The 22,215-nt window shown below is 40.9% G+C and overlaps 1 protein-coding gene across 1 annotated transcript in view; it reads left to right on the top strand.

The window, feature by feature from the left end:
• gpm6bb (glycoprotein M6Bb) overlaps nucleotides 1-22,215 on the top strand; it is a 169,376-nt gene that overhangs the window by 98,116 nt on the left and 49,045 nt on the right. The window lies entirely within an intron of this gene.

Below are 22,215 nucleotides of genomic sequence, written 5' to 3'. Positions count from 1 at the left end.
TACTGTAAGATAATAAATGTATCCTGACCCTTTAAGAGCATTAAAAAAAGAAATAAGGAGGAGGACTAGGCCCCATCTGACCCGTCGAGCCTACTCTGCCATTCTGTAAGATCGTGGCTGATCTTGAAATACCAGTAGCAGAAACTAAAAGCACTCAGAACTCTTTTTTTGTGGAAAAAAATATTCTGTAATTGACAGAAGAGATCAGAGATCCAGAATTGTCAATCAAGCAATATTTCTCTGTTTCAGCAGCCTAATGGATATCTGGGCTCTAAGTCAACGCTCGTTATAAAATCATTACACGTTTAGAAACTGGTGCTGGAGCTGTGATACACAGAAACTGATCCAGTACTGACGGAAAGCAACATCACTAGTGCTATCAAAGAGCACTTCCTTGGCAATAACCTGCTCACTGACATTTAGTTTGTGTTCTGCCAGGGCCACTCATCTGACCACATTACAGCCTTAGTTCAACATGGAAAATGTGCCTAGTTCCAAAGCACAAGTGAGAGTGACTGCTTTTGACTTCAAGGTTGCATTTGACCAGTTACGGTATCAAGGAACCCTAGCAATACTTGATTCAGAGGATAAGCAGTCTGCTGGTCAAATTCATACCTAGCACAAAGAAAGATAGTTGTGGTTTTTGGAGGTTAGTCATCTCAGGGTTGTGTTCTTGGCACAACCATTTTCAGCTGCTTCATCACTGACTTTCCCTCCGTCATAAGGTCAGAAATGGTGATGTTTACTGATGATTGCACAATGTTCAGCACCATTCATAACCCCTCAGATGCTGAAACATTCCATTTCAAAATGCAGCTAACAATGACCAGAAATTGAATTGGACAAGGCATATAAATATTGTGGCCACAAGAACAGGTCAGAAACTGGGAATCCTGCAGTAGGTACTCATCTTCCAATGCCCCAAAACATGTCAACCATCTTTCAAACAAAAGTCAGGAGTGTGATAGAATACTCCCCACTTGCCTGAATGAATGCAGCTCCAACAACACTCGAAGCTTGACACCATCTACGTCAAAACAACCTACTTGATTGGCACCACATCCTCAAACATTGGCCCCCCCTGACATTAATAGCAGTACAGTGTACCAGCTACAAGATACACTGCAGAAAATTCACCACGGCTCCTTAGACTGTTCTTTCTAAACCTGTGACCATGTCCATGTGGAAGGACAAGAGCAACAGAAACATGGTAATGTTACCACCTGCAAATTCCCCTTCAAGCCATTCACTATCCTGATTTGGAAATATATCACTATTCTTTCATTGAGTTAAAGTTCTAGAACTTCTCCTTCACAGCATTGTGGGTTTACTTGTCCAGAAGATGTCCAAGTAAGGTGGATTGGCCATGCTAAATTGCCCATAATGACCATGATGTGCAGGCTATGTGGATTAGCCATGAGAAATGCAGGGTTACAAGGATAGGGTAGGGGATGAGTCTGGTTGGGATACTCTTCGGAGGGGCACTGCAGTCTCGATAGGCTGAATAGCCTGCTTCCACACTGTAGGGACTCTATGATACGCTGAATGGACTGCATGGGTCTAAGAAGCCAGCTTACCTCCACCTTCTCGAGGGCAATTGAGGCTGGGCAATAAATGGCTGAGACAGGAATGGTGCTCACATCCCATTTTAATTTTGAAAGACCATCACTAGACAGTGTCAAGATTCGCTGGGAAGCCAGGGTGGAGTGTAGTCAATTTTAACCTAATGTAAATATTGGGAACTGGTGCAATGCTTGCTTTTCATCCAACATGATTTTACTCTCCATTGTAATCAACTGGGACGAATACAGGGTAGAGTGCAAAATCAATCCTGAAAGGAAAGGTTAGAGGATTCCCAAAGGACCAGAAAGTCTCCCTGAACAGGATGTTACACATCTACTACAACATTCAGGTTTTGTATTGGTTGGTCAGTTCACATTTTCTGTCAAACTGCTCACAATCTCGGCACCAGGACAGAATCACAGTCAAGTAGGACCTGGCTATATTGTATATGAACTAAGAAAAGGATGAGATTTTATTTATGAATAATTGTGTCACAATATTTTAATACATTTTAATTGATCTGGAATCCTCATTGAGCTAAGGAAATATATTCACGAGCAACTGATGTTTTACACTTCTGCTTTTATTGTCCTCAGAATTAAATGCATACTTCTCGCGATTTGTGAATTTATTGTAAATATAAAGTTAATCAAAATCCAGCAGCCAGTGCTATGGTTTGCATGGAAATTTGGAGAAAAGCAAAAAGACAATTGACATAAGTTTAAAAATTCAAAGCACGATTTAATGGTGCCCTTTGAGAAAAGTGGTCCTCCCATTGTGTGGTGGATATGCATTCTCCTCCGAGACAGCACATGATGGGGTTTGCTTTGTGGCTACTGTGAGTGGATGGGGTCCCTTTCATTGTGCACTGAAACTCTCTTATAATGTAATCAATCCACTCTTCAGTGATGCAGGTCATTGTCATTTTATTCAGGACATTTCAGAGAACAGGCAGTGAATGAAGAAATGTACTTTTAAACTGTAATTGGGCAGGGACTCGAGCAGAATTTTAATTCTGAAGAGCTGTTTTTATAAGTGGAATCCTCAGTGACGTGTATTGTGACTAGTCGCTGGCAGAATTCTTCATGGACCAGTGAGTTGAGTAAAATCAAACCTGACAAGACCTCTGCATCTCTGGGAAAAAAAACAGTGTTTTACAAAAGCTGCACAGAGCAGCTCAGTCACTGCCCTTGTGTGAGTTTAAGGTGAAGAAGAAAAGGACAGGAAAACAAAGAGACACCAGAGAGAAGAAAGCGTTGTCTCTGAATTTGTCTTTGTGTATAGAATGAAGCCAATCTTGGAAACTACAACCACTGGGGAAAACCATGAAGCAAGCCAAGAGAGCAAAGGTACTGTACCACAGGGGCTCAGCTCGGAGCTATTTATGGGGCTGTACCCATTTGCGTACGAAGGGGTTTTAAACACTGCCTATGAGTTGCCTGTGGCTTTGAATTTTAGTGTTGCCATTTTACAGCAGCTTCAGTTTTTATAGAAATTAAATCATGCTTTAAATGTTATTGAATGCTCATCTAAATGTCCATTGATGACCTTTATTGTTTTGTCTGCTCACACATGTTTGATACACGTCATGGTGGATAGAGAAAGGCTTTTCAGGAGTAACCATGTTGTAGCTGATCGATGAGATCAAATTCACCATTTCGTGGGTCTCAATTAATCTAGTGCACTCTTGCATCTCTCATCGAAAGCTACTATCATTGATTTAATATATTACCAGACAGTAATGGGGTTCAACCGTCAGAATAAGTCCTTGCTAAATGGAGGTTGTCAGTACAATATTCATCATCATCAGGATGTATATTGGGAGAGACTGGTTGTTTTAATTTTATGTACTCTAAAGCATAATTCAACCTAGTGGGTTTGAAACCAGTAATCGTGCTGGATTAAGTAACAAATGTTTATATATAAATAAACCGTATAATTGCCTGAAATATTGCAAAAAGCTTCCCTCTGGTTAGTGGCTGTTGCATCTTTCTTGTAGCTATAAATACTTCTTGATGTCTTGGCTTACCTCCTTTAAACTTGAACTTTCTGTGTTCAATTAATTACAGTCGATTTAAATGTAACAAGCCTCTCCAGAGAATTATGCAGCATGTTACTAAAATTCCATCACCCTAAATGGTTTTGGTTGTGTGCAAATGCTGTTGTATTTGTCCCCCCTATATGTTTCTGTGTGTTAGGAATCTGCTGTTACGATCAGGTAATTTGCTTTAACCAAGAAAATGAGATTCATTAAAGTTCCTGCGACCCATTGATACTACGTCCTATTAACTTTAAATGCAGGTGAAGGGACAGAGTGGTTTTAATTGCATGTGTAAACTTTCTTCCAATGTACTGAAATTGATTTTCCACTATTATTTTGTATGTTACTGCACCTCACATCAGTCAGTCCCTGTGTGTTGTCTGATATTTTCTGGTTAATTATCACAGCGGGTTCATCAACCTTCTGCTATTTGAACGTCATTACAGGTTACCAGCTCGGTTGTTCCTAGCTCACTATTTTAGGTTTAGGAAGCCTGTTCCTGAAACCGGAGGGAGGATTTTGGGTACCAAGGCAGGTAATTTGAGTTTGAAAATTTATTGCTTGAGGACAAAGCAGAATTGTTGCTGTGGGATGCAAGCAGAGGGTGTGTGTTAGAGTTAGGCCTGCTGGGCCTAGAGGCAGAGTGTAGGTGCCTATGGGGCAGGTGAGTAAACAGGCTTAAAAGTCTTGCCTCCATTCTTGTTGCAGTTATTTTCGAAGCTGGAAATCCCTCTAGTCCATATCCCTCACGTTCCATCACAGATCCTCAATCTACAATACTAGTCCTTGGGCAAATGTCAACAAAGAGCTCTATTGGTATTGTTTCAAAGGTGTCCAACAAGGTTGTGTTTTTTAACTCTGAAACTTGCAGCTTTTTTTCTGCTCAAGAGCCTTTTCATCTTCTTCATTAGTTTATGACTCCCACACAGCAGGTTAAGACCCTTGCAACAGCCATTCTGCAGTTTATTTGAAAGCTGCACTGATTTCAAATAGATCTGCTGAGCTCAGGCTTCAACCCTGTTTGATTCATATCTTGCTCCTTGCCCTGCACTGGCAAAAATGTAGATCTCAGAAACAGGGCCAGGTTATCTGCATCTGGGTCCAGCTGACATTTTAGTGGGTTTTTAGGATTTTCCTATATCCCTGAAAATGCAACCCCTAATTTCAATGGTGCATTTTGTTTCCTCCTGTGAGTGCCTGATCAGTAATAACTGTGAGCATTCCTGCATCTGAGTGACTTGTAATCTATTACATTTGTCTCGTTCCTGGCAGGGGTTATATACTTGTTGGGAAACTTGCCTGTCGAAATCCATGAAATCTAGTTAGGAGCGGGATGGGATTTTGTGACATTGGGGCCTACAGCCCTATGTGTCTTGCAATACTCTCAGTCATGCAACATATTAATTTTATATTCCTCATCTTTATTTCAAATTCCCTCGAAGACCTTGCCCCACCCTATCTGTCAAATCTCCTCCAGCCCACAACCACCAGAGATATCTGTACATTTGTAATTATGGCCTGTTGTCTGTTCCCAGTTATTATTGCCGTACCATTTGGCGATTGTGCCTTCAGTTTACGAGGCCACAATTTTTGGAATTCCCTCTCGCACTTCTCCACCTTGTTTTCTTGTTTTAAGCCTCCCCTTAAAACGTTAACAAGTGCCTTCAGACATTTCATTATTTTATAAATATAAGTTATTACGTACAATCTGATAGCCTGATGGTGCCTCTGTTCAAGCCGCAAAGTGCAGCTTAACATATAAAGAACAATTTTCCTCATAGAGGCCACTGAGAAATGTGGAGTTCCTATGTGCTTCAAACAGGAAAGAAAAGGGAGTGTCCACCAGTTTAGGTTTCTCATGCTTGTGTTGCTCTGTGATTTTCCTTAGAATGAGGGTACTTGTGCCCACAGCTCAAATAGTTGTAGGCCCTATGTAGCCAAGAATGCATTGCAGGAAAGCTCACTCCTGTTACTGCCACCTCTTCACAGTAGCTGCCAGGAGATAACTCTGTGCTTAGGACTGTCAAAGGCCCTCATTGTTTTACGCCTCCTCCCCCACCCCCAGATAGCAAATGTGGCCTTCCCTCACCAGGTGCTCAGTCCTGTGGGAGGCTGCAGTTGCCCAATAACTGGCAATGGTCAATAGGTAGATGAAACTCACTTTAATATTGCCTTGTAACTGATAATGCAGAATAACTCAAGCTGTTACTGGTAAACAGTCTAACTAAATGCAGAGTTCAGTACCAAAGCCAAGTTGTATTTAAAGCTTTATTTTTCAAGGGTACCAAAAGCATTATTACTTGTGGCTTTCCAATGCTCTTCCAAATTGCACTTTTTTCCATTAACCACAACTTGGGAACAAGATCAGAAGTTACAAGGCTCCCTAACCCAGCAAGGGTTTTATTCATTGCATTGTTGCAATTGTGGTCAAACATGCCATAATTTTCTGCATAACATGGGTAAAGAATTTGAATTTTGCTTATTAAAGTTGCCCTCTGGACTATGAAATTACTCTGTTACAACCAGTCATAAAGCAGGTCACCAGAAATTAAATGTGTATAGATTTCAGTCAAGTTACTGTGATTTTGTCCCCTAATAGAGAAATGAAACCGGTTGTGAAATACTGACTTCATTTTTTATAGGTGGTAGAACAGTTTTCTTGTGCCTTCCCAAACTAGTGGCATTTTTCTAGGGCCTTCCCAAGGGTCAGGAAAGATTTACCTGCTACCCACACATACACTACTTTTGAGGTTAGGGTCACTGTTGTGAGGACCACAGGAAGTTTTGTATTTCCTTCACACACACTATGTACATGTTCCAGTGTGGGTTTTAGAACCCTTTAAAAAAAATGCAGCACCCTGGGAATTTGTGACAACTGGGAAGCCTTCCGAGGGAATGGAAACATTGTGAAAAGTAAAGTGTGAAGCGTTTTGAATTGTAGATGTATTTTTACTGTAGTGGTTAATCGTTATGCTCTGTCCTGCAAAGGTAAGTTAATCGCTATATTGACAAACATTGTGAAAGTGTTGACATGGAATACAGGACAAGTTTGAATTGGAAAATGTGCCACAATGCGTTAAAAATGTAGAAAATCAAGTAACTGACAGCTCTGATTGTGTGAAAAGATACCCTGTTTTTGAAAAGTTAAAAAGGAAATCCAAGCACTGGATTTCCCCCATCAATTTACAAACAATCTGCTTTGAAATGCAGAAGACCCAATGTATTTGTTCAATTTCAACCTCTGGAGATGGGAAGCTAATATTTTGATGACTGTGGTAATTATGAATGCTTCTGAGTTCCAAAAGATATGGTGTATTGACAATAGCTGTTTGGGCGAATAATTGACCGTTTTAAAAGGGTGTAATAATGTGCTCTACTTTTACAGTTACAATGTACATGGCTATTTATTTACACAACTTAATGGCTATAGAGTCATTGACTTATATAGCATGGAAACAGACCTTTTGGTCCAACTAGTCCATGCTGACCATGTGCCCAAACTAAACTAGTCCCACCTGCCTGTGTTGGGCCTGTATCATTCCAAACCTTTCCTATTCATGTGCTTATCCAAATTTCTTTTAAACAATGTAACTGTACCTGCATTCATTACTTCCTCTGGCTGTTCACTCCACACAATAACCACTCTCGATGTTTAAAAAAATACCACTGCCACCACCTCCCCCCCCCCCCCCCAACCCCCAAAGTCTTTTTAAATCTTTCTCCTCTCACCTCAGTGCCCCCTAGTTTTGAACTGCCCCACCTTCAGGAAAAGACCTTTTGCTATATCACCATATCTATGCCCCTCATGATTTTACAAACCTCTTTAAGGTCACCCCACAACCACCTACGCTCCAATGAAAAAAGTCCCAGCCTATCCTGTCTATTCTTATAACTCAATTCCTCCATTCCCAGCAACATCCTGGTAAATCTCTTCTGAACCCTCTCCAGTTTAATAATATCCTTCCTATAACAGGGCGACCAGAACTGCACACAGCACTCCAGAAGAGGCCTCACCAACCATTTAAAGTATTAACATATTCCTATTTCTTTACATTATCAATGGCATATATTTGAGCAAGGGTTTTATTAAACTGAGGTTGGTTTATTTCTTTCAGCTGCTTTCAATCGTTAGTGGTAGATGGGATTGTGGAATTCAAAGCCCAAATACATCAGCCATGTGTCCCAGCTGGAAGGTCTTCTATTCTAGCCCCAATATTATGTTTTATTAAAAAATCATTTCTGCATCTTTATAACTAAAACTGCCTACCATACCCTATCAACTTCCAATAATACCCTTGCTCCCAAGTGATGCTGCTGCACCATCTCTAACAGTAGGTTGATGTAATTACAGCATGACAGGGAATCATAAGCAATTTCCATTGTTCCATAAATAATAGTCATAGGATTTTACTAGCAACCCGATGCCAGGAAGTGCAGGGAAACTTTAAAGCAATTAATACATTAAATATATATGTAATATCAATAGAGAACAGAACGTCTTTACAAGATGTCTCACAGATTTCTACCACTTGGTTTTACACTGCATCTGATTTCCATATGTAAACTGTGCGCTCGTGTAAGATTCAGGCGCAATGTTCACAATTTTTAAAAAATAGATTTTAATAACTTTTCCTACCCTGTACAGAGAATATCCCATGGGCCTATTCAAAGAACAGCAAGGGAGATTTTACAAGTGTCCTGACCAATAGTTATCCTTCAGCGAACACCTGAAACAGATTATTTCGTCTGTTATTGCATTTCTAATTTTGGGACCTTTCTTAGTGCAAATGGGTTGCCACCTTCCCTAAATTACATTGCAACACAGTTTCATCAGGCATAAAGCAATTTGGGAGATCCTGAGGTTATGAAAGATGCTATAAAAATTGAAATTATGAACAGCATAAAACACCTTAAATGAATTCTCAAAAGTGTAAAACACTCAAATGATTGCAGTTGAGCCTGGGTTCAACCTAAACTGATCAAGTTGTCCCAAAGTTAACAGAGTGTCCGAATGAATCATATCTGCTAACATGGTGATGCTCACTGTACTTCAGAGAAAGATGGATGAAGAGGGTAGCTTCCATGTTTAGATGTTCCTGCAAACTGCTTCTGACTCTCAAAACTGCTCACCACCATTCAACTTGGAGAAGACATTCTTTCTCCTCCAACTCTCATACTTCCCCACCCCGATCATGTGGAAATGGATGATTTCACTGGCTGTGCTGAATGAGCATTATGCCTGGACTGGTTTCCTCCAAATCCCCAAAGCCAAGGCCACCATTCAAATCAGCAACTAGACATGACGTTTCTGATCTGAGCCAAAGTTTGAATAGATCCGAGAAATAAACAAAAATGTCACACAAATGCAGCAAATCTAAACTGAAAGCAGACCATTCTGGAAATACACCGCAGGTTGAACACAGCTGAAATGTTAATCCCACTTCCTACTTCAGGTGTTGATTAGGCAGATGTTTTACTTCTGTTCTGATGTTGGAATAAATAAATTAGCCTGGTTCACACAACATTTTGTCAGGCAACTTCCAGTTACTGTGAGACATGTGAAAATATTCATTTCCTTTCAATGAGACCTTGTCTGCCACATTTCAAGGAAATATTGATGCAATCTGGACCTTTAAATAGGTTTACGTTTCGTATGTTGGGAAGGTCATCTGATTTAACCTCATGAGCTCAGACAAGATGTAAGTATTTGTTCTGCGGTTGAGTGGGTGTTCTCCATATGATGCCTGTGTTTTTATATAAAAAGACAGTCATTATTAAGCCAGCACTAGATTTCAGTCTGCCCACCACTTTCAGATCCATTTGAATCTGAATCTAAGAATGCTCATTTTTCTATCCCGTCTGCACTCGTGACTACAAAGAGATCAAACAGGAATGGGCCGGTCTACTCTGGTGCAGCATCTGGGAAACCAGGCTGGCTTTCTGAAGAGAGCTCCTTTGTACTGAATAAGAAAGGGGTTCGGCTCATCCATACATATCGCAGCTTGGACCTTCATACAGACTGGGGGATGCCGAACCTATGCAGTTTTCCACCTTCATCAACACACGTGTGACTTTCCTCAAGGGCTTTTGCCTTTTTAAGCAATTTTCAGGTTCAAAATGCATTTTTGCAGAGTGTGTCTGCGTGCAGAAAAATAAAAATGTGGAAGCAGGTTGGTTAAAAAGCCCACCCCTGTTCTCAGAGATTGCAGCCCAGCTGCCACACAACACCATACATCCCTCGGATACCCCACTTCCCCTAATGATTCTTTATAGTCTATCACCAAGTATTTACTATATGCAATCCTCAGGAACGATGCAATGCTATGGGAATTCTTTAAAATCTATAAGGATATGAAAAAGGGCCAGAGGTAAGTCACTTGGCCCTTTGAGTCTCCTCCACTATTCAGCTATCATACAAGATTTAACCAGGCTTATTTAAATGGAAAAAGATTGCAGAAAGCTGCAGACTGTCCTCATTCATGAATCACAAAAAGTTAGCATACTCGTTCAGCAAGTAATAAAGAAGACAAATGGAATGTTGGCCTTTATTTCAAAGGAAATGGTGCATAAAAATAGGAAAGTCTTGCTAAAACTGTACAAGGCACCACCCAAACCGCAGCTGGAATATTGTGAACAGTTTTGATCCTCTTCTCTAAGGAAAGATATATTGGCGTTGGAGGCAGTCCAGATCAGGTTCACTAGGCTGATAACTGATATGGAAGAACTGTTTATGAGAGAGGTTGATTAGGTTGGGCTTCTACTTGACAGGGTAGAAGCAGAAAGGTTGTTCCCCCTTGTGGAAGTGTCTAGCACCTAAGGGCTTAATCTCCGAATAAGGGGTCAGCCAGATAAGACCGAGATAGGAGGAATTTCTTCCTGTCAGAGGGTAGTGAATCTGTGGAGTTCTTGACCATAGAGGGTTACTAAGCTGGGTTGTTAAGTATATTCAAGGCTGAGACAGACATATTTTTAATCAGTAAGGGAATAAGGGTATGTGAGAAGGCTGGAAGGAGGAAGTTGAAGGTTATCAAATCAGCCATGATTTCATTGAATAGCAGAGCAGATTATTTTTGCTGAATAGGCTACTTCTGCTCCTGCCTCTTTTGGCCTTGAACATTCATTCTCCTATTAATTCAACCATGTCTAACCAAATATTTTTATCTTTCGTTTATTTGTCTTTAAAACGTTGATTTAATCAAGACAAGGGAATAAATTTCTTTGGTGAACAGCTAATCTTTTTTGCACCTCTTTGAGCAGACTATCAGCCTTTCACTACTCCAAGTACAGAAACCATTGCATCTGTTTTTAATTTAACAGTTTTGCATAAAGTTGGTTTAAAAAAAAGGGAGAGTTTTACTGTAATGATTTGTGTTCTTTTTACACTCTTCTTTCACACAAAGGTAAAGATTGTCCTCCCTTGGGAAGCAATCTTTGAAGAAGAGGAGACAATTCTGTGTTTTCAGTAAACAGAATCTCTCTACATATCCAAAACGGTAGCTTCTAATCACTGCTTCATAATGCTGATGTTAAAGTTTGAACACTACCTATAGTGGTACCTCTACTCTGAAGAATCGCAGTCTTAAAAGAAGATTGGTATTTTGTTAACAAACATTTCCTAGTCATACATTTATCTGGTTCACTGTGTGTGGCATTTTCGCTGCTACAGTTTATCAATTAATGTACAATTTGTTTTGATAATTTGACAGAAATAATTATCTTCAAAGAATCATCGTTTACAAGGGGGTGATTCAACTGATGTCTTTCACAATAAACTGGGATTTCTAGATCATAACTGTTGGAAACGAAATGGTACCGTGAATGAGGGATGAAAATTGAATTGAAAAGTATCTGAGTATTAACATGTGAAGTCTACAATATAGACTAAAGTAGTTATTCAGTGACCAATAGTTGAAAGTGCATGTTGCAGAGATGAATTATTTATCGATTATTTCCTGAAAATGCAGATGAGAGACAGAAGCATGCTCTGATGTAAGTGTGGTCCTGGTAGACATGTGGCAGACACTCTGCTATAAGATTGGAACTGCAACAGCTGTAGGCGAAGATACCTGCTGCCAAATTACCATGTATATTAATTATCGTATATATCATGTTAATAAACATCATTCAAGGAAACCTGGAGGTCTGGACTGAGCTTATCTGAAGAACAGATGAAGCTATGTCCGTGTTTTTGTTGAATATAAATGTTAGCTCTCTGCCCGGTTGACGAATGTTTGAGTAAACGGGTCATGAGTGTTTAGTCGTGCTACTGACTGCATGATGTCAGTTCACTGGTCTCTGGTATTAACATTCGTTTGGAAAATGCTAGTGATTTTTCGAATTGAATAGTTGTATAAGCAAACAGGCCAAATACTAAAGTTTTCCACATTTTTTTTCAGTAAATCTTAGTATACATTTTACTGCTTCTCAGGAAACATCCAGGATTTGTTTAATTTGCATGAACAGTTTTGACACGCGCAACTGAATAAAGAGTATTCGGAACAAATTGTAACTTGTTTGCCAGCCACCTTTTTTTGTTAAAGCCCGTTTTGTTTTTCATCAGGCCAATGAAAATTTCCAGACGGTAGCCTGTTCATTTATAAAGATACTGTTGAAATGAAGATCATTCTTAGTGTGCAGGTTTGTTGAGTTGCTTTTCAGTAACGAAGATTGTTTGGTTCCCATATTGCATGTAAATAAACTTTTTAACGTACAAATCAGCTGTGATTATGTCTGGCATATAATCCTTCCTTTTAGCTCTCCCCCCGCCTTTAAGGTTTAGTCTTTATAGACAATTATGGCGACATCTGGAACTGATTACCCTGTCTGTCATATTGTAAAGCTGGATTGTTCAAGTGGGCATAGAGGAACCATTGCTTCAGTCGACAATTGATATTTACAGTAAAGGGAAGCTTAGGAAATGGTTGTCACACGGATATGTGATTGTCCAGAAAGCCTGGTAAATGTGGTTCCTTTAACCTGAGAACTTTGCAGCGGGTAAGGAGGACAAAGGAGGCTTGTTGAAAGCGACCACCAATTAGTTCCCCTCTCCTGCTCGTTGTTCTACAAATTTCTCTTTAAAACCTATTCTTTGAATAAAGTTATATCTCTTCCCTCAAAGTCATGCAGCAGTTTGCATTTAAACAATTAATGTAATAAACCTAGCGCATTGAGGCAATGGTCATGAATGGGGTGAAGGAAGTTAGAGATGTACAAGATGGCGAGAGTTGAGGGAATAGTTATTATAGCCCAAAGACACAACTGTTAATGTCAATGCAATTTATACCATCAGGTCTGGTTACAGTATATTCTTTTTTCTACTCACGGTTGATTCTTTCACATTATCCACTAACGTACTTTAGCACTAAATGCCCATGTTATTTATGTTGTTTGATTAAATACCATTACCCACACGACTAGCTTTGAATTATGAGAAATAGGTTGACCAAAGCATTCCAGTTTTTAGGCCACTGCTGCACGCACTGCACATTGTCTGGGAAAACTACAAAAATGCTCAGCAATAATAAAAGAAAACAAAACTGCGGATGCTGGAAATCTGAAACACAGAGATTTCTGGAGAAAATCAGTAGGTCTGGCAGCATCTGTGCAGAGAAAGCAGAGTAAACATTTTGAGTCCAGTGTTTCTTCTTCAGAACTGATGGTAGCTAGGCAAAGATGGGGTATATGCTCAAGACAAGGGCTGGCAGGTTTGGTAGAGGATGGAACGGATAAGTAGAGATGGAGCTCAGAGATCAAAAGTTAGGCAGACCAAGAGTTGGATGATAGTAAACCGGGGAAAGAGAAAAGCTGATAATGGGAACCATAAATAGTTTGGCTGTGCTGAAAGCAGGTCCCAAAACAGAAAATGAGATGCTAAATAAAAATGAAATGAAATACTCAGCAGGTCTGGCAGCATCTGTGGAGAGATAAACAGAATTAATGTTGTAGGTCAGTTGCTTTCTGTTCGAACACTGCTTCTAAACTTGTCTTCTTTGGAGAAGGTGGAACTCAGTCTTTAAATAAAACAATAGGAGGATGATGTCAGTGAAAGCAGGTTGTTTAACTCAGACGGGGCTTTCGGAAGCAAACTGTGTGTAAGACTTGAGACAAACAGAGCCTTTTTTCTGACAGTTTCTGGTGATATTTTCCGAGTGTGCTGCAGTACTGAGGAGATTCAGCCACCGACACTAGGTGAAGAGTGGTGCGTGCACAGCTTCCCAAGCTGAAAGCAGGCAAGGTCCCACAGTGCATTGTTCACCCGAACAATGTGGATCCTGGTGTAATGTCCCAGCAACACCGATAGCTGTGCCGTCAACTGATTCTAATGACTGGGCAAGGTATGAATTGAAATATGAGGCTGGACATGATTGAGTGCACAGGGGAATATGACAAGCCAAGTTTGAATGATGCGGTATGTGGACATGGTCAGGCATCTTGAAGCTTTGCCATTTATACCCAGGAAATTACAGAGAAAAGTCTGAGTCCTTGGCAGATTTGTCTATTTCTATTTTACTTCTTTCAGTAGAGCAAGCAAATGTGAGGAAACTTGTCTTATGGAAGGAGCTAGGGTAAGAATGGATTTCCTGTCCATCCATACATTCTCGATCAGATGCCATAGGTATGTCTGTATCAATGTACATGCATCATCCAATTTTATTGTGTCTTAAAATCTTGCTAAAGTTGCACTTTGTCAGTAATCACTGAACTTCTAAATGCTTATTGGAAGTAGTAAGGTGTACATACATTTAATTCTGAGCCATAATATTAGACAATGTGGTTTTTACTGATTGAACTTTAAACTTTGCTCATCATTCAGCTTTTAAATTATTAATAATGTGTCTCTCTATGTTTGCTCATGATATAGCCATAGTGATTGTAGTACCATGAGAATAATGGAAATACAAGCCTGTCAGTTCTCCGATGTCAAGAAGCAAATATCATTGCTAACCCTGATAATTACAATTACTGTCCAAGTCGGATATTTTTCTGATCATTTTGTGTCATTATGTTAAAATCCATCCATGCTTCAATGGATTAGATGTCAACCAGCCACTATTTGGACTTTGTATTGTGAAAATACATGGGTGCACTGGAGAGAGTATAAAATTGATTTAGAAGTATGATCCAAGAACTGGAGGAACGTGCTTATCAGGAAAGGCTGAACAGTTTGGCACTACTTATCTGGAAAAGGGAAAGCAGAAGGTGACAGCTTGGAGATCTTTGAAATTATGAAGGGATGAGGTAATGATAGAGATATTTATACTTAATGGCGAGACCAGAACTAAGGATCATAAATATAAACCCTGTGGGTACTCAGGAGCAATTTCTTTAGCCAAAGTGTAGTCAGAAGGTGAGACTTGCCAACACAAAGATGAGTGACAAAGATGTAACAGGAAGTTACACAAGTACAGGATTGAGTATCGGGGCAGTAATGGGAAAGTGAATATAGCAGATATGTTGATAGGATTAGATAAAGTGGAAGGAGGCTTGTGTAGAGCTGAAATACTTGCATAGACTAATTTGGCTGAATGGCCTGTTTCTGTGCTGGCTGTACATAGATGTAACTAACTCTGCTTGCTTCTGTTTTCCATAAAGAAAAGGGGTATTTCTGTCAATTTAGTAACATTCACGGGTTTATATAAGAACCAGCTGTTGGACGTGGGATTTAATCTGGGAGATAAGGGTCTGTTCGCAGCTTGGTGCATCTTGCTGCCCATGTTGTATTTGAGCAGGAGACCAGGGCCTGTCTTGTTAGTTGCATGGCATGTGCTAAAATATAACAAGGCCTATCTGACTGTCACTTCCTCAAACATTTTTCAACTTTTATGTAAAAACAAAGATAAGATTAAAGGTAGTGGCTACATAAAGCTGACCTTCAGAAAACCCTTATTGATACTTCAGTTTGTATTTTTGAAAAGACTGAATTTTTTTACTTCCATTCAGCCAATTTTTGTGAAGTAGTCCTTTTGTTTTATTATTGTGAGGAGCTGGTAGCACAGGTGAGAAATGAGCTCTTCATCATATGGGCTTCGCTACTTAAAACATCTGAAATATTTTATTCTCTTGGTGGCTGGTTGGATGGATAGACTGGGTGATTTAGTGTCAGGCCAATTGAGTAAATTTAATCCCAGTCTGCTGTAATTAGGAAACCATTCAATACACTAGAGTTGGCCCCAGCAACTCTCAGTAAAAGGATTTAGGGGTGGCATGGTGACTCAGTAGTTAGCACTACTGTCTCACAGCACCAGGGCCCCAAGTTCGATTCCAGCCTCGGGCAACTGTCTGTGTGAGTTTGCACATTCTGGCCCTATCTGTGTGGGTTTCTGCCAGGTACAGTCCAAAGATGTGCAAATTAGGTGGATTGGACATGCTAAATTGCCCATAATGTCCAGGGATGTGTAGGTTAGGTGCATTAGCCATGGAAATGCAGGGATAGGGTAAGGTGATAGGTGATGTGTCTGGGTGGGATGTCCTTCGGAGGATTAGTGTGGACTTGTTGGGCTAAATGGCCTGATTCCATGCTGTAGGGATTCTAAGGGATTATTTCTTACTCTTGACTTATCTGTGTGTCAAAGTGCTTAACAAGAAAAGATATACCTAGTTGAACATCAGTCAGTGTGAATGGTCACTGGACTGGGGCTTGACTGTCATGTTATCAATAATCAAGCAGTCTGTAAACTCTTTCTCACAGGTGAAGAATGGTCACTTAGCTCAGATTACAAAGAATTAAGAGACTGTGTTCTCTTGCACAACAGTTTACACCCGTGGGAGGAAATCAGCAAAAAGACAAATATTTACAACTTCCAAAATCATCTCTTCTCCATCCTTTCTGTATCACATCTGGCAGAGCTCCCACTCTTCACAAAATGTGGGTATATTTTTACCCCACTATCTTGCTGAAATCAAAAGGAACAATATCAAAAGCCTGCAAACAATTTTTTTTCCTTTAATAGTGATGAAACAAATTGGTCTGAATTGGGGTTTTTGGATGATTGTGAATTAAAATATGAGGCAAAGTGATAATGTTCAGACCACTTTGGGTTTCTACTCTGAATTGCCACTCTTCCCCTGCATCATCAGCCATTCAATAATACCCTCACCCCTAACAAATGACATTGATTGTCACAAAATCAAGGCCATTGTGCCGAGAACTCTAACCTGACATTCAAGGATATGAGCCTGTGGAGCCATTTGATAATGAAATACTGTTTTGGGGGCCTTTTTTAAACCATGCATTATAAACAGTAAGAAACAATTCTGCCTCCCCACCCTCTGTAAGACAAAACAAGGTCAAAGATGGTTATTTTGAGTAACAAAACTTGGAAATATTGTTTTAAAAATCCTAAATCCAGAAAAATAGCACGGTGCTAATTTTTTTTTTAAAGTTTCATTTTTTTTAATTTTTGAGAGCATGAATATTACAAGATACAAAGACCTACAGCCCATTAGGAACCCTTTGATTCATGAAACCTCATTTGCTGTGTTCCAAATAGCACACATCGACGACAGCAACTTGCAGAATTGTGCTTTAGACAGAAATAGAGACAGGGCTGACTCTTCTAAATTTCTAATTTCTCCCTCCCTAATCTCCTCGTTCACGTACTGCAGAATCTCTTTACAGAGGAAGTTTTGGATTGACCGCAGCCGAAAATATATGGATTTCTGGGCAGCCTTTTTGGCGTACTTTAAAGGAAAACACAATTTGGAAACAGTCATGAAATCTAAGATCGCAGAAACACAGAATTGTCACCGTGCAGGAGGAGGCCATTTGGCCCATTATGTCTGTGCTGGCTTTCTGAATGAGGATTGTAACTGTGTGCCATTCTTCTGCCTTCTCCCAGGAAACCCAGCACATTTGTTTCTATTCAGTGATTATCCAATGCCCTGGAGAATGCCTTGACTGACCCTGCCCTCACTTGCAAGCAATGTATTTGAAACCCAAACCACTCACTGTGTAAAACAATTCTCTTTACATTATGTTTGCTTGTTTTGCAAATTACTTCAAATCTGTGCCCTGTCATTCTTAATCTTTTTTAAGATTGCGAACAGTTTCTCCTTATCTACTCTGTCATGATTTTAAAAGCTTCAACAAAGACTGCTTTTGGCCCCCTTCTGTTCAAGGATGAGTCTCAAATATCTTCATAACTGAGGTTTTCTGCTCCCTGGAACTATTCTTGTAAACATTTTCTGCACTGTCATATTCTTTCTGAAGGGTGGCACTCAGTACTCTAGCTGAAGATTAAGTAATGTTGACTGATAGGAAGAGCAATTTTATTCCTTTATTATTTATCCCTGAGAAAAATAATAAAAATGGGACATCAAACATATATATACAAATTCAGGTTCAAAATTACAAAGCAGTTGTGACCAGCACAAAATGGAGGATAAAGAATATACTGTTTAAAGTCCTTAAAGTGTTCTTGAAGTGTTAGATTTGAATCTGAGACCATGGTTGGTTAGTTAAGGAAGCCCTAGGTCAGCAGTAAGCATGGATATCACAAATACCTTTTGAGTTCTCAGTTTCCAAATTTGCTGTCTGACTTGGCTTTGTTCTTCCAAAGCGAGCAGAAAAAGTGAGAGAACCTTTTGCAGGTCTTGTTACAAATCCACCTCCATTATCTGTATCTGGGTTCATTGTATCCATGCTAGATATTTGTGGTGATGTCGTTCATCTCCAAGATGTGAAATTTATCAAAAAGGTGTAAATCATACAGTGGCTGGAGGTTTCTTCACATTTGACTGGTTTAGTTCCTTTCAATTTAAAAAAACAAATCAGCTCTAACTGGTTCTTGTATGGTTGTGGTTTCATTCAGTTGGGCTCATCATGTTGTCTGGTGGTTACTGTGACCATTTTTTAATAGAGATTTTTTTCATTTTTTTCTATAAAACCATTTCAGTCCATATATAATCACGGTTATTAAAATCAGACGATGAAATCCTGAAAATTGATAGCCTATGTTTTATCATTATTATGATACGATTCTCATGGTTTTAAATTTGCTGGTGATTGGTACTCGGGCAAGAATGTCTCTTAAAAACCAAATGCTCATTCTGTGTGAGCAGGATACTGTCAAAGTAGCTCCTCTCTTATGAAACCCATCCAATTTTCATCCACATAATTCAAGTTGGTTCAACGAGGATAAGGGTTTCATTCTGCCAGATTACAGCCCATGTAGTGATGTGAAAATGATTGACATTGATGCCGTTTGTGGTTTTCTATATGTCAGCCCATGTAACATTGAGTCAGCTAGCCAAAGTTTATTTACAACACAACAGCATACTTTTTATTAACTGGTACCAATGGGACCTGGTTGATCAAATATTCCAGATAATCCAGGGGTACGCGTAACCGCTGTAACCCTGACCAAGTGAAGTTTTGAGGCATCAACATCCCTCAAAAAATCTATGTAAAAACATCAACACACCTCCTAAAATCAATATAAAACCACACCGTGAGTAATAGAAATGTAATGTGAGAGGATTCCCATCACTTTTATACCGTGACCTATGCTGTAAATAAAGTATTCGAGGTACATAATTTTTGCTGGTTTATCAAGCATGTCAGATGATAAGGTGCTGGTTATAACCAAGTTTGCTGTATTTACGAGGCAGTGATATCATAGACTTACACATGCAGTTTGGGTTCCGCGTTTACTCACGTTACTGTGTATTACACACAGACCATAAGATATAGGAGTAGGAGTAGGCTATTCAGCCCACTGGGTATGCTGTGCCTCTTAATGAGATCATGGCTGATCTGATAATCCTCATCTCTATTTCCCTGCCTTTTTCCCCTGTGATTCCCTTACTGACTCAAAATCTGTCTCAATCTTGAATAGTATTTATGACTCAGCCTCTAAAACATTGACTGCACTGTCTCCATTACAAAAAGAGAGTGACTGAAGACAAGAACGGATTCTTTGTCCCAGAACATCTCATGTTGTGATATCATCTAACTGTCTTAAAGGTACAGACCTGTCTGGTCTGGAATCTATTCCATGGTTAAAAACATGTATCATCTCAAGCATTTCTTTTCTTCTCACTTCCCACCTTCCATTGTCTCTTTCTATTGCCCTTTGTTGCATCCTGTCTTTCTCTTTGCCCATATCTCGTCCATATTTCATAACAATCTCCATTACTCTGACTGCAGGCTGGTACGTTGGCATCAGATCTGTACAGATTTCTAGCCCATATTATCAGGGCATTGTCTTCACAATGTCAGCTCACTGTATCTTTCCTGTTTTGACCAACATGAATGAATTGTACGATTTGGAATTTGCAAAGTTATCATTGCATTGAAGTTTACATTTGACATGTTTACTGCCAGTCATTTTCTTGACCAGTACTAACATCTGAAGTACTGTGGTGTCACTCAACTCCCTAGACGTGTGCTACATTAATCATGTTTCCACATCATTTCAGTGGTTGATTTTACAGCTGGTAAAAATGAGGCCAGCACTGAACATTAATGTTCCAGCAGTTTCTGAATTACATTACCGGAGCTTGGAAATCTGCAGATCTGACTGAATCGAGTTTAATGTTTTTAAAATTAATTGTCTGGGAAGCGGATGTTGATGGTAAGGCAAGCTTTTATTATTAAGGTTAACATATTCCTGGTAGTTTCATCACATGCCTCGGCCCCCAGACTCCATCCGTTGGTCTAGTCCCTGAGGCACTGCTTCTCACGCCAATTTGAAAAGCAACAAACCCTTTGTTATGCAATTGGACTAACATTGACTGCCAGTACAGCTGCCCTTTCCTCCCATCTCTCATATATTTCATTGTAACTAATTAATTGAAGCATTCAAAGCAACTGAAGAGAAAACGTAGTCTTCTTTAAGGTCACTCTGAATCTTCCCTGAGTTGTCAGTGACAGTATTCTGGGGTAGTAGGAACTGCAGATGCTGGAGAATCCGAGACAACAAGGTGCAGGGCTGGATGAACACAGCAGGCCAAGCAGCATCATAGGAGCAGAGAGGCTGACGATTCGGGTCTAGACCCTTCATCAGAAAAGGGGGAGGGGAAGGGGGTTCTGAAATAAATAGGGAGAGAGTGGGAGGCGGATAGAAAATGGACAGAGGAGAGGATAGGTGGAGAGGAAACAAACAGGTCGAAGAGGCGGGGATGGGGCCAGGAAAGGTGAGTGTAGGTGGGGAGTTAGGGAAGGGATAGATCAGTCCAGGGAGGACGGACAGGTCAAGGGGGTGGGATGAGGTTAGTAGGTAGGAGATGGGGGTGTGGCTTGAGGTGGGAGGAGGGGATAGGTGGGAGGAAGAACAGGTTAGGGAGGCGGGGACGAGCTGGACTGGTTTTGGGATGCGGTAGGGGAGGGGAGATTTTGAAACTTGTGAAGTCCACATTGATACCATTGGGCTGCAGGGTTCCCAAGCGGAATATGAGTTGCTGTTCCTGCAACCTTCGGGTGGCATCGTTGTGGCACTGCAGGAGGCCCAGGATGGACATGTCGTCTGAGGAATGGGAGGGGGAGTTGAAATGGTTCGAGACTGGGAGGTGCAGTTGTTTATTGCGAACCGAGCGTAGGTGTTCTGCAAAGCGGTCCCCGAGCCTCCGCTTGGTTTCCCCGATGTAGAGGAGGCCACACCGGGTACAGCGGATGCAGTATACCACATTGGCAGATGTGCAGGTAAACATCTGCTTGATGTGGAAAGTCTTCTTGGGGCTTGGGATAGGGGTGAGGGAGGAGGTGTAGGGGCAGGTGTAGCACTCCCTGCGGTTGCAGGGAAAAGTGCCGGGTGTGGTAGGGCTGGAGGGGAGTGTGGAGCGGACAAAGGAGTCATGGAGAGAGTGGTCCCTCCAGAAAGCAGATAAGGGTGGGGAGGGAAAGATGTCTTTGGTGGTGGGGTCGGATTGCAGATGGCGGAAGTGTCGGAGGATGATGCGTTGATTCTGGAGTTTGGTGGGGTGGTACGTGCGGACGAGGGGGATTCTTTTTTGGTTCTTATTGCGTGGACGGGGTGTGAGGGATGAGTTGCGGGAGATGTGGGAGACACGGTTGAGGGCATTCTCGACCACTGCGGGGGGGAAGCTACGGTCCTTGAAAAACAAGGACAACTGAGATGTATGGGAGTGGAATGCCTCATCCTGGGAGCAGATGCGGCGGAGGCAAAGGAATTGGGAATAGGGGATGGCATTTTTGCAGGAAGGTGGGTGGGAGGAGGAGTATTCTCGGTAGCTGTGGGAGTCGGTGGGCTTGAAATGAATATCGGTTTCTAGGTGGTTGCCCGAGATTTCACAAGCTTCAAAATCTCCCCTCCCCCTACCGCATCCCAAAACCAGTCCAGCTCGTCCCCGCCTCCCTAACCTGTTCTTCCTCCCACCTATCCCCTCCTCCACCTCAAGCTGCACCCCCATCTCCTACCTACTAACCTCATCCCGTCCTCCCTGGACTGACCGATCCCCTCCCTAACTCCCCACCTGCACTCACCTTTACTGGCTCCATCCCCACCTCTTCGACCTGTTTGTTTCCTCTCCCCTATCCATCTTCTATCCGCCTCCCACTCTCTCCCTATTTATTTCAGAACCCCTTCCCCTCCCCCTTTTCTGATGAAGGGTCTAGACCCGAAACGTCAGCCTTTCTGCTCCTATGATGCTGC

Source organism: Rhincodon typus, chromosome 11 (assembly GCF_021869965.1).
Source record: "Rhincodon typus isolate 14 chromosome 11, sRhiTyp1.1, whole genome shotgun sequence".
Lineage (NCBI taxonomy): Eukaryota > Metazoa > Chordata > Chondrichthyes > Orectolobiformes > Rhincodontidae > Rhincodon > Rhincodon typus.
This window is presented reverse-complemented; position numbering and strand designations above follow the sequence as displayed.